We start from the raw sequence: 14,042 nt of genomic DNA on the forward strand, positions 1-14,042 counted from the left end.
ATGCAGAAAGTTGCAAAAGCAGGTACACCTGTACTATATTTTAGATTATGAATAAATGATTGACTCAATTCCATAGTGTAAGCAGATTAAGTATACATTTTAATAAATTGTATGAAAAAATAAATTATTGGAATTTCCTACATAACACCTTGATGTCACAGGTATCATTTGCTTCTTTCTTTTATATAAATAGTTAATTCCATAAAAATAGATGGCTCACTCACCTTTCAACATGTAAGGGTTAACACAAACAATAGCAAAGTGGCCACCGTGGGATGTGCCGGTAAGAAGCCTGGATTGAGTTGGGGGAAATTTGGAGCAAACAGCAAGAAGGTCATTATGAGTTGGAAGAGGTGGGAAGTAGGAAAAACTCATGTAATCTATAGGAGACAGGCCTTGCTTTAGCAAAATATTTCTTTCCTTATTGAATCAGTGTGTTTGGGCACAGACCACCCCAGGAAAATGGATCTCAGATGCAATGGGGGAGTTGATGTAAGGAGTAGGGATATATCCAGTCTTTGGGAAAAACCACCATGTCCACATAGGCATCTGGTGTGCAGAGTCCGGTAGCTCGGAACCAGGAAGGTCTAGGAAACACTTTGATTCTCAGGGTGAGAGATGGTATATTTTCAGATCATTCCCCAAAAGGGGAATAGGATTTCATTATCCTACTTGGAAGAGTGCCGTTTTGTTCACTTGCTCACTTTAACCCAAGTTCTGCTTCTTGGTACCTCAGTTTGGATGGCCAGTTTTCATCACCTCCCCGATTGCTGAGCCCAGTTGGTTTTGACGAGCTGGTCACTGTTATCCCAAAAAAAGGGTTTCTGCTTCCTGGGTCTCTTTTGTCCCCTATATATTCATGTATATCTTGTTTTGCATAATTCTCTAAGAATGCATTCTCAAATCACTAAATATTATTTATTAAATTATTATTTATAATATTTATTATTACTTATCATTTATAATATGGTTTATTAGGATTGTATCATTCTATTTTATCAATGTACTTTTGAGCCATTTTACTATTTTGATTCTTTAGTTTGTCTCAAACTTATCATTATGAATGTCTTTTTATCTAAATCTGTCAAATGTTGGATTCTTTTCAGAACATATATATATATATTTTAATTTATTTTATTTTATTTTATTATTATTTTTTTATTTTTGGCTGTGTTGGGTCTTCGTCGCTGCGCACAGGCTTTCTCTAGTTTCAGTGAGCGGGGGCTACTCTTCGTTGCCGTGCACGGGCTTCTCATTGCGATGGCTTCTCTTGTTGCGGAGCACGGGCTCTAGGCGTGCAGGCTTCAGTAGTTGCAGCACGCAGGCTCAGTAGTTGTGGTTCGCGGGCTCTAGAGCACAGGCTCAGTAGTTGTGGCACATGGGCTTAGTTGCTCTGTGGCATGCGGGATCTTCACGGACCAGGGCTTGAACCCGTGTCCCCTGCATTGGCAGGCGGATTCTTAACCACTGCGCCACCAGGGAAGCCCCAGAACATATATTTACAAAAGAAATTTGGTAAGAGTCCTTTCAGAAATATTGTATCGGTTTGTAATCTTAGAAATGTATGAGGCTGTGTGTTTTACAATACTCAAACAAATAGATATTTGGTAATTTGATAGGAGAAAATTTCATCATATTTTAATTTTTTGCCTCCTTTTGCTCTTACCAATTAAATTGAGCATTGTATATGTTTATTTGTTACTTATGTTTATTTCTTTTTCCTGTTTTTTTTTTTTTCTTCACCTACTTTGAAATTGATACTCATGATTTGTGAGTACATCTTATATAAAGTATTTAAACTTTGTGGTATTTGTTTAGACAGTTTATCTTGGGAGATGTAATTTTCTGAAACATGCCTGTTGTCATTATAAATCAGATTCACCTAAACTTACTCTCATTTTCTGATAAGAAGCACTTGTTTTTGAGACTCTTATCAAGCCTTTCTTCTTCTTTTTTTATAGCAAGGGAGCTTTATTATCTGGCAACATTCAGCTTCATAAGGGTGAAATTTAAAGTATTTGAGGTTGTAAAGGAAAATAAACATTTAAAGCAGCGGTGCCCAACCTTTTTGTCACCAGGGACCGGTTTCGGGGAAGACAGTTTTTCCACGGACGGGGGTCGGGGGGGGGGATGGTTCAGGAGGTAATGAGAGCGATGGGGAGTGGCAGTTTATGAAGCTTTGCTCGCTAGCTGCTCACCTCCTGCTGTGTGGCCCGATTCGATTCCTAAAATGTACCGGTCCGCAGCCCAGGGGTTGGAGAGACCTGATGTAAAGTAGAGGGAAGGGACATTAGAGTAGTACACTGAGACATAGCAACACGGGCTGAAACAGGGTTCCTAAGAGCCGTTTTTCCTTACAATTCCTTATAATTCATTAGAATGTCTGAATCCAGAAGTTGGAACTGCTCTGTTGCCTCTGCGCTGTTGGTACCTATACAAGGCAAGCATGAAAGATGACACTGGGCTGTGTATGTAAGGGCAGGGTCTATGCACTTGGACCTGCTACCGTGCTTTTTCTTGTTCTCTTGATGTTCAACTTGGCAGTTAAATACAAGAAAGGATAAAATTTTAACTGCAGGCAAGTCGTACTGTTTGTTCTTTAAGAAGGCAACATTTTCGCTGTGCAATGTCAGATTAAACTTATCCCTCCCACCTCCACCTCCCTCCCTGCTGCTCTGGCGACACAGATTTGAGAACAGCTTGAGTGTGTTCTTTAAAACCTCACCTTTTCATCAAAAATTGAACAAACCTCAACATCACAATGCAAAAATAATAACACCGAAACCACCCATGAAATAAAGGTTATTATATTGTCTTTTAAGGAATTATATGATAACCTTCATACCATTTGGGGAAGCAGTTTCTGTTTTCACTCAGAGTATCACAGTAGAATACTTCTAGAAGTCATCTCTTTTGTCAGGGAGAACTTTTATCATTGAGTGGGCTTTCTGTAGTTTGTGAAAGAGGTGGAGTTGCCTCCAACTTGAGAATTTCAAGTTTCTTCTCTCCTTTTTTTTTTTGTTTGTTTTTGGGAATTATGAGTTTCTGTGGCTTATCTCAGAATAGTCTGGTGGAGAAATTAGAATGTGCTAAGGACACAAATACAAGTGGATGAATGAATGAGCAATAACTGTGTTTAGGTGAGGCTACCAAAGATGTTAGTAAGAGATAACTTTGAAATGCTATTTTCCATTTGGAGGTGGTTTTGATTATTTTGAGTTTGCATTTTGAATTGAAGTTCACAAAAATGGGTTCACGACTGCATTTGGTTTCATTTATTTTGCAGTTTTTTAATTGGTCCAGGAGCATTGAAAAATGTAACAGCACAGTAGTACAGTGTTCACTGGAGTAAATCTTTTAATTTTTGTTTTTATAGATCTTATTACCCACTTGGTTAGTTACTCCAATAGTTCTGTATATCTTTTAGAAATTTATCTTTACAACTTGTTCATGAGACAAAAAATAGCCTTTATTTATAAAGGCAGAGTTACATCTTAGTAGTTACAGTCTAGTTTGGGGTTTCAGAAATTCCATGTATGTAGTATAATTTATTTTTTTAATTTATTTTGTTTTTAAGTTTTTTTTTTATGTGGACCATTTTTAAAGTCTTCATTGAATTTGTTACAATATTGCTTCTGTTTTATGTTTTGGTTTTTTGGCCACGAAGCATGTGGGATCTTAGCTCCCCAACCAGGGATCAAACCCGTACCCCCTGTATTGGAAGGTGCAGTCTTAACCACTGGACTGCCAGGGAAGTTCCTGTGGTATAATTTAGAATAAAATTTTAAGCATCATTTTTGGGAAAAGGGAGGAAACTAAATAAGTCAACTTTGGTCTCATGAGTTATTTTTTTGAGATGGGAAAGGACCTCAGTAAGAATTTCTCTTTCTAGAACCCTATTGGAAGATGCCTTCTCACTTCTGGCAGAAAAGCATTTGTGTCATCTTCGATAAAATTAGTGTGTTCAGTTAAATATTTTTTTTTTAAAAAAGCCCTAACTTCCTAAAGTCCTTTGAGGTTTTAGGGAAAGAGTGCCTTTTATGGCATGTAGGAAGAAAGACATGAAATTTCTCCCTCCTTCGGTGGGGAAAAGGTTAAATGCCTGACATGTTTTAAGTGATTGAAGTGTTAGTGGTTAGTGTGGGTAACAGTTTGTGAAAAGTCAAGATAAGAGTTGAGACTGGTTTCAGGCTGTGCTAATCTTTCCTACCTGAAGTGAGAAATAAATACCTCATGGGAATGTATGTGGAGATATAATGCCTTTCCCTTCTAGGACACTTGTTTGAGTCAGCAGTTGAATGTGATTACCTTTGGATTCCTGTTTGGGAAAGAGAGAAATGAGTGGGTGGTTTCCTGCAGTTTCTGTGTAGTTAAATAAGTTTTAGAATTGGTATTAATTGGCCCCCTTATAGATGCCTTTAATGAGAAGCCCTTGTAACACTGGTAAATTAACATCTTTAGAGTTCATTGTTACCAAATAAAAGTTAATTGACATGGAAGTCTTATATACATTGTTGTCCCTCTTGTGATTCAATTTAAATGTACCTTTTAAAAAATGAAGTTATGGTTAATAGTTTTTTGGGAGTTTGGGTTTTTTTTTTTTTTTCATATTGTTTATGTTTGAATACAAGATATTAACAAAAAGACTTAGAATCTGAATTTTGACTTTCTGATCTGGGAGACCTGCCTGGGGAATACTTTAAATGAGGTCTCCACTCCTAGGTAGTTGTATTCATCAGACTAATACCGTGACAGGAAAGGAATAGAATCCTTTAGCCGGTATAGCTTGGGGTGAGCCACTGGATGAAGGAACGACACATGTTTTTGTGTTGTTGCTTTGTTTAACCGCTTTTAAGAACATATGTTCTGAGGTTGGATGGGTGAGGGGAGGTAATGGAATTTCTGATAACAGGAAGGGTAATAAAAAAATAATAATAAAATTGCTAGAAGATTATAGTAAATAATCAATGTGGAAGTAGAAATAAATTGTTGTACCAGAAGAGACGATGAAATTATTTTCTTACTTATTCTGTGATTATTCGCTAGTTTTTTTTGTTGTTGTTGTTGTTGTCAGTGAATACTTTATACAGAATTACTTATGAATTTTGATTTGATAGTGCAATGTAAATGACTTGAGAAATTGTATTTCCGATAGTAACTTCTTAATGTTAAACTGGTTTTAACTAGTTATTAAAAATAGTAAATATTAATATTAAATATTAAATAAATAATAAATATTTATTAAATAAATAAAAAATAAATATTAAGTGTTTACTATTTCCTTGAGGGAAGAAAAAGGGGAGTGGTAAAGTTGCTATTCTGGTTTTTGTGATGCTTTTACATGACCAATGACCACAACTCCTGTATGATTTTTAACTAGCAGGTGGTCAGTCTTTTAAGGGTGCATTTCATAGTTGAATCCCACTGATTTGGAGACTCTGGTGAAGATGTCATCTTTGTTACATTTATATATATATTTTTATCTCCTGACATAAAATGTTTTAAATACAACATTTCCTGATAATGTACATAGCTGAAACTTCAAAACTAGAAACTTTAAAACTAACATATATAAAAAGATAAAATTGTGGTGTGTGTGTTTTCTCCCCCTCTATAAAAACATCTTCATTTTATGTTCTTAGGTGTATTTGACAACTTTTTATACAAGGAATTAAGGTATAAAATAGTGCATAAAATAAAATTAAGCAAAAGGTGATTGCTGCCTATGTACCATGCACTGTGTTGGAAGCTAAGGATACAAAAATAAATAAGCTTCACTTCTTTGTATTCAGCAGCTCAGCGTTCAGTAGGAGAGGAATATAAGTAAAGAACATGTTGCCTGCTCTGATAGTGGAGCTCATAATTGTTCGTGCACTCATTTCATTCCTACACCTATTGTTTTAACATGTCTTTATTTTATGTCCACTATAAAGAGACCACTGTAAACTGACTCTATCAGGCTTGGCATTGTAATGTGGTGGATGATATCTTTCCTCAAGGAGAACTCACTCCCTATGGAAGCTACCCAGACACAGGGATCATTGTCATTTTTTTCACTGTTATATCCCAAGTGTGTGGAAGAGTGCTAGGCACATAGTAGGCACTCATAAATATTTATTGGAAGAAAGAAAATAGATGACCCAAACCTGAGCTCAGGTTCTTCATTCCCCATTGTTAGGGAAGCTTTGAACTGGATTTTTGGAGAATAATTGTTTACTAAGAGAAAAACGAGTAGAACATCCTGTGCAGAGGGCATAGGCACTGAGTAGTAAGGGTAATGTTGAGGCTTAATACAAAATTCACTAATATTTAAAAGTAGATCAGAATGAAAGTATTATATGTTTGTGAACTTTCAAGAAGTTATAGCTAGCTATATGCTGAGACTATTAAAAGCGTCTGTCTGTGGCATATATTATTCTTAATAGACATGCTTACCAGGAATTTTTCTTTTAAAGTTCAGTATTAAACTGAGAGTAATTTATAACTTTTAAATTGCTATATTTTAATGGCACTTGTGAATTATTAATCAGTGCCAGATAATTTACAGGTTTTTAAGTGGGAGAGATCAGTTTCTTTCTAATAAGGAATTTAATCTCCAAATGTTTTGAAGGACTTATAATGCATACTTTCTCCTTAAAATATTGAGAGGCTTTTCAGGAGTAGTCATATTTGAACCTAATAGCTGATGGCATTCTTGCAGTATATTTTTACGTTTTGAGTGTCCAAAGTGTCCAGAATTTTGTTCCTTTTAACAAACCACAGAGGTAAAGTTTTTTTCCCTTGCTGTTTATATAGTCGGATTTAATTATGTATTAATTTTTTATTATGTATTTATTAGGAATTTTTGTGTATTCCAATGTAAATCTTAGTATTTTGTGTATAAATTGATCTTACTTGAAACTGTAAACATTCTTCTAAACATTTTTTTGTTTGAAGTGCTTCAGAATTTAAAATATACCCAAAATAGAAAAAAATGTTTTGTAAACCAGAAAGACACAAGAAGCTAAGGCATGTCACACATATATGGTGAGTTGACTATTTTGTAGTTACATGACCTTAAATTGTTTGAACACTTTCTTTTGCAAGAACTTTATATTTTTGTAAGGATTTGATTTGTGTTTCATGCTAACCAAGTTTACTTAACACACAGATTGCTACATTTTCAAGGCCAGGGTGCTGGGAAATGACATTGCATTCCTTTATTTTCTTTGTTCTTGGCATGAACACAAGTTCAAAGGTGAAAGTAGTTGTTTTTACTGTGCACATGCCATGGTTTAGGCTCCTCACATAATACTGACAGGTTAAAGAATTATATGTTAATGAACACAAAAAATTAGATATTTTAGAGTTTGATTGATAAAGCTATTTCTTAAAATGGACTAATAGAGTAAAACAATAGAGTGACATTCTGCAAACTTACATGGAATGAGTTTTTAACATACTGCCTTTTAGTATACAAAGGTAAGTTTTATTATACATCCTTGATTTTAAAAATTTTGTTATAATAACCTCATGAATATGCAGCGATAAATTGAAAAAGTTGAACTACTAGTGAAATAATTTATCATTTAGGTTTACTTTGAACACTGACTTTTCACCTAAATTAAAATGAAATGGAAATAAGTTTTCTGGCAGCTTCTAAACTAGAGTTCAGCCTGGTGGAAATCATGCTCCCCTCCTCATTAAGTATTTTTCTTATTTCCCTTTTAGGAAGAAATCTTACTAGCATATATAAACAGGAATAAATCAGAGATTTCATATTCCATCACTGGTAATAGACGATGGTCTGAGTTAATGTTTCTGTAGAGCTTGAAGTCACAGCCTCAGTCCCATAGAGGACCATGATAATCAAAAGGAGTGGTGCTTACTGGGACCCTAGCTGGCATAAGCAGGGCATACATGACAGGGTTCAGTTCAAAGTAATTAAGGAAAACAGTACCAGAAAAGTTGAAGTTTTTATATTATAGCTTAATAAGTCTTTTATTGGAATGTATGATTTTACAGAAACGTCCAAAGAGCAGACTGAGGGAGACAATGTTAGAAAAGCAAAATGTTCCTAATCAAGAGTTTGAAGTCCACCACAGGCATAAGCTTATAGCAGTATACTATTTATTGCCAGAGTAGCATATTTTCTTGCCAAAATGCTCATAAATGATGCGAAATCCAATGTTAGACTTCCAATTCTGGTCTTACAAATGCCCATCTCATAGCAGTACATCTGTTTATTAGGAGTTATTCCCTGAATGTGAAAGATTTCAGTCCTACGTCACTGCACCTGTTGACAGGAGGTGTTTATTCCAATCACTAGCCTAAAGCACAGTTATTGCTTGACATTTTATAGCTTGGGAGGGAAAAAGTGTCTTCAAAGTCATTTGTTCAGAGTGGAGAAAATGGAGCAAAACAGTTCTTTTTACTCTAAGCACCACTATTTGGCAGTGTTCACATTTGCACAGCAGAAAGCTGCAATATTGATTTTTTGCTCACAGAGCCTCCCACAAGTTTTTTCTTCGATTGTCAGTTGGACTGGATTACACTTTGCTTGTTGGGATGCTTTTTTTTTTCTTTGTTGAAACAGAAATATATTGAAAGTACAGCTTAGAATAAATGTCATAGTAATAGTGTGATTAAAGAGCTTTAATTTGGGCATTTCTTTATGTTGATTATGTTGACTGAGCAATTTCATTGACTACTTGACCATCAGACAACTGTTTCCTTTCTTGCCCTTGTTCCTCTAGGACTAGAGGCACCCAGTACACCCTAACTATGTTCTGTACAACAGGGGTCCCCAACCTGCTGCTAAGTGTCATTATCATTTGGAGAGGCATTAAAGTAACATTGAAAAGCATGAGTTTGGGAGCTGAAGTATTAGGTTTCAAACCTTGATTTCATTCTTATTGGATGTGTGATTTTGGAAAACATAATTTTTCTGTGCTTCAATTTCTTCCTTTGTAAAATAGTGATAATAATAATACCTATCTCATATGGTTGTTATGAGGATTTGTAGTCAGTATATATTTGTAAAGTCCTCAGAGGGACTTCTAGTGATGATGGGGTGAAGAGGGTGACAAATCCTCTTCCCCCAAACAAGTATAAAACTAAACAAAATTGTCAACAACCACCATTTTAGGGCTCTGGAAATTAACCAGGGCCAAATAAGAAATTGGGAAGGATTTCTTGAAAAAAAAGCTGATGGAACTTTTGGTGCACATAGTTCAAGTTTAAAGCCTTCTAGCCTGGGGCTGCTCCTCCCCCCACCCTGCACTCTGGCTATGTCATTGTGGTTAGTTTTGTCAGAGCAAGGCTGGCCTTGAAAATCTGTGACTGAGCTGCCAGGGAGAGTTGGCTTGATTTAGAGTAGAGTGTGGAAACCCATGCCCAGCAGTGTTGTCAGTAAAAGTGGTAAACACTGGAAAACAGATGGGGAAAACCCCTAGCTCTTGCTAACCTGAGGTTGTGGTCCCAGGTGGGGAGACTGAGTGCCAGTCTGAAACATAACCAGGAGACCTTGGAAATGAAAGAGCCAAACCTTGGAAGTGAAAGAGCCAAACGTCCTCTGCGTTCTTGACTGACTGAGAAGCTACACACAGAGCAGAGGAGATGCGAGGGGACGTGGCAGAAAAATAACCAAGGCTGACTTGAAAACTGCTTGAACTTTGAACTCTCCCTAACATACAGATCAATCAGCAGAGAGTGGAGACCTTATTATGGGTTCATGGTTTTTGTGCAAAGTCTTTGCTCAGTCATTGGCTGATCACTAAGCTATGCAGAGACAGGTGTGATCCCAAGAAAGTCAAGCTAGAAAATAAAAATAAGAATTAAAATAACAACGACAATAGTGAACAGAGACACACAGCAGCTGCAAAGTACAGGGGAAGACAGAGTCAGCAGACTAAATTCAGTCAGAATGCTGAAAAGAAAATATCACAACAGCAACAATTCTCAGGGGAAAGGAATCTAGAATAGCTAACAGTATATTATTTTAAATGTCTAGTTTTCAACAACAACAAAAAATTTGCAAGCTAATGCAGAGAAACAGGAAAGTTGACCCATACTTAGGAGAAAAAACATTCAATAGAAACTGCCTCTGTTGTGGGCCTGGATGTTAGATTTAGCAGATAAACATTTCAGAGTGGCCGTTATGAATATGTTCAAAGATTAAAGTAAAACTATATTAGAGAATTAAGAGGAAATATGGTGACGACTTAACAAATATGTAATAGAGAAAACCTATTTTAAAGGGCCTTGGAGAAATTCTTGGCATGTCTTAGTTATTGTATCAGTGTGTTGCAAATAAATAAATTTTCTTCCCCAAATACAGATATCCTACCTTCATCTGAACCCAGATATTCTGACTCAGTAGGGCTGGATTCGGGTTTGCAGATACGTCTTTTAAAAAATACTTACCAGATGACTCTGATGCAAAGTCATATTTGGGAGTCAGTCATATACTTTTAGCAGTGATTTTTTAAAAAGTCCCGAAAAATGTTCAATTAAATAATTAAGGATGAATTCGTGTACAAAGGAAGAAAGTGCAATTAAGAAATGGTACTGATACCTGTGATGATTTCTTCCTGTGACTCAGTATAGTATGTCATTAATGTGATGTAAATAAAGGTGTAAATAAGTGTTTTTAGGAATAAGTTTTGTTCTGCCTTTTCATAAGATTTACTTAGTGAAAATGTTGAATTTTAAAAATTAATATTAATTGCAATAGTTTTATTTAAGACTTTCCAAACTTCTTTGAAGTTCCATTGCTGGTGGAAGAGTTTGAAGCCATACCCCTTGAAGTTTTCAGGAAAATAGGGAGAAGTGGCCAAAGAAAGCATAACAATTTACATTTTTCTTAAAAATTTATGCTTTCTGCCATCCGCTGCTGCCATGGCGCCCGTGATAAAGCTTGTGGCGAAGGCGGGCAAAAAGAAAGAAGCAGGTCCTGAAGTTTACTCTTGACTGTACCCACCCTGTAGAAGGTGGAATCATGGATGCCGCCAATCTTGAGCAGTTTTTTCAGGAGAGAAAGTGAATGGAAAAGCTGGGAATCTTGGTGGAGGTATTGTAACAGTCGAAAGAAGCAAAGCAAGATTACTGTAACTTCTGAGGTGCCTTTTTCCAAAAGGTATTTGAAATATATCACCAAAAAATATTTGAAGAAGAATCATCTACGTGACTGGTTACGCGTAGTTACTAACAACAAAGAGAGTTACGAATTGCGTTACTTCTAGATTAATCAAGATGAAGAAGAGGAGGAAGATGAGGATTAAAACTCAGTTATCTGGAATATTTTGTATGAGTTCTTGAATAAAACTTAGGAACCAAAAATAAAAAAGTTTATGTAGGTTTTTCTTTTCATTTAATAATTGGCCCGTGTTTATTTTCTCCCTTCCAGTAAGTCTTTGGTTAAAATAGTTAATCCAGAAAGATGTCTACTTGTGATTTGTATGAATCCTGACTAATTCATCATGTACTTTTTTTTTTTTCAGTGTTTTTTTTTTTTTTTTTTTTAGTTTATTTATTTTATTTTTGGCTGTGTTGGGTCTTCATTTCTGTGCGAGGGTTTTCTCTAGTTGCGGCAAGCGGGGGCCACTCTTCATCGCGGTGCGCGGGCCTCTCACTATCGCGGCCTCTCTTGTTGCGGAGCACAGGCTCCAGACGCGCAGGCTCAGTAGCTGTGGCTCACGGGCCCAGTTGCTCCGCGGCATGTGGGATCTTCCCAGACCAGGGCTCGAACCCGTGTCCCCTGCATTGGCAGGCGGACCCTCAACCACTGCGCCACCAGGGAAGCCCCATCATGTACTTTTGAGAATTTTCTTGGCAGTACCATATAGTCTACATTATTGTGCCATAGTCCATCCATGCTAACATTCTCATATGTTTATATTTTAAAGAAATAGAGCAACAGATGTCTTAATTGTTGACCACTTGAAAATGTTAGAATAGCATGTATACCTGCTTAAAAGGAGCTTGCCTGTTTAGAATCATAGACTGGTGAAATTTGATAGGACTTTGAAATGACTTTAATTCTTCAGAAAAAGAAATTAAAACCCAGAAAAATAAAATGACTTAGCCAAGTTCACAAGGCTGACCCAGACACCTGTACTGTTCAGTACTCTTTCTGTATGTCCATACTGGCACAGTATAGATTTTGCTCTCTTAATAAGTTTATGGCACACGTCGCTACATTTCCACAAATACAATTTTCATTATTATCTATATGTTGTGTGAACCTTTAAAATAATTGTTTCCGGGCTTCCCTGGTGGCGCAGTGGTTGAGAATCCGCCTGCCAATGCAGGGGACACGGGTTCGAGCCCTGGTCTGGGAAGATCCCACATGCCGCGGAGCAACTGGGCCCGTGAGCCACAACTACTGAGCCCTGCGCGTCTGGAGCCTGTGCTCCGCAACAAGAGAGGCCGCGATAATGAGAGGCCTGCGCACCGCGATGAAGACTCGATGAAGAGTGGCTCCCGCTTGCCACAATTAGAGAAAGCCCTCGCACAGAAACGAAGACCAAACACAGCCAAAAATAAATAAATAAATAAATTTAAAAAAATTGTTTTCTGTCAAATTCACTAACATTTTTTGGTGAATTTCAAATGGTATGAAAAATTATAAAGTAAATCTTGTTTGTATTATCAACATGGTGGCTTGAGAAGTCACAGAATCCCTTTCTGTTCATGGCCATTACTAAAAGCACGGGCTCTGGAATCTGAGAACCCTGCATGCATTAGAATCTAACTCACAGTAATCCTTGAGACCCTGAATTACTTACTATTTAATGCCTTAGTTTCATACTCTGTAAACTGGTGTTATTACAGTTAACTACTCCATTGTTTTTTGTTGTGTTGATAGTTGTTGATGATGCTGGTGATCGTAAAAAGGGTGATCCATAAAAAGCAGTTTGGACAGTATCTAAACGTTGTAATTGCTATGTAAATGTTAGCTACTACAATATTTACTTTTTATTTTTTCTTCATATTTGTTTTATATGGAGATATCTATATATCTATATATATATATATATATCCATATCCAGTTGGAAACACAGATTTAAATAAAGGAAGGTTCATAAACATCTGTCTTTGTGAGAAACACTAATGAACCCCAGTGGTACCTAGAAAATAATAAATTGACAGAATTTAAACATTTCTTTTTTTGAGGCTATAACGTAATGTTATTGATTATTAAGTAATTTATCTGTGTCTTAATGCTCACTCTTTTTGTTTTCACTGCCAAAGGAAATAGATATTACAGAGGAAAACACATTTTAATTTATATTGTTTTAAACAGATACTAGTTGTTCAACTTAGCAATTTGGTTTGACAGCAGTTATTGGAATTATGTATCATGTACCAATCTAGCATTGGAATTATAACTAACTATCATCAGAGCCTAGCAGGGAAGATATATATTAAAAATGAATATCCACAGCACCATGTGGTAATAACAAGCGATTTTGAAATTTTATACATAAGTATAAAGTTCAATGGAAACAGAGGTGAGAGAGCAAGAATTTAGGAAAGAGAACACTTAATGATTTAAGGCCAATAACATTATAGCGTTAAATAAAGCAACATTCACCATTAAGAACTCATTCAGTTCTATGCAATGAAAGTATAAGTGCCATGATCTGTTCTTCAGAAAATTCTATATTGGAAATCTACTACATTAGTAAAGTGTGCTGACCTTTCTGTTTTTTTTCCTTCTCTTTTTCCATACTTTACCTTTTTGGATGACTAATATTAAGGCTTTAAAAATCCTTTCTCTGAATTATCAAAACAGCAAGACTTCTGCAACTTCTCAAATATCTTTCAAAAGCAGAGGAAAATTCACTTAGAACCATAACTATAATCCTGCAAACTATCAACAACAAAAATTAAGGAGCTCAAGTTAAAAACCACAGTGCTTCAGAATCAATTCTATATTTTTGACAAATACTACAACTTGTGAATTTTGGCTCCAAGTCAGTCTTACAATAACATTTTCTCATATTTGTAATATTCTCTAATATGATTTACAAGGAATTATAATTGCAAATCATCTCTGG

General features: G+C 36.0%; 1 protein-coding gene and 1 pseudogene across 9 annotated transcripts in view; both read left to right on the forward strand.

Moving 5' to 3' along the window:
- Positions 1-14,042, forward strand: part of ADGRL2 (adhesion G protein-coupled receptor L2) — a 180,052-nt gene that overhangs the window by 82,941 nt on the left and 83,069 nt on the right. The gene's annotated exons all lie outside the window — the stretch shown is intronic.
- Positions 10,879-11,261, forward strand: LOC137761133 (large ribosomal subunit protein eL22 pseudogene; annotated as a pseudogene).

This window comes from Eschrichtius robustus, chromosome 3, assembly GCF_028021215.1.
Source record: "Eschrichtius robustus isolate mEscRob2 chromosome 3, mEscRob2.pri, whole genome shotgun sequence".
Classification (NCBI taxonomy): domain Eukaryota; kingdom Metazoa; phylum Chordata; class Mammalia; order Artiodactyla; family Eschrichtiidae; genus Eschrichtius; species Eschrichtius robustus.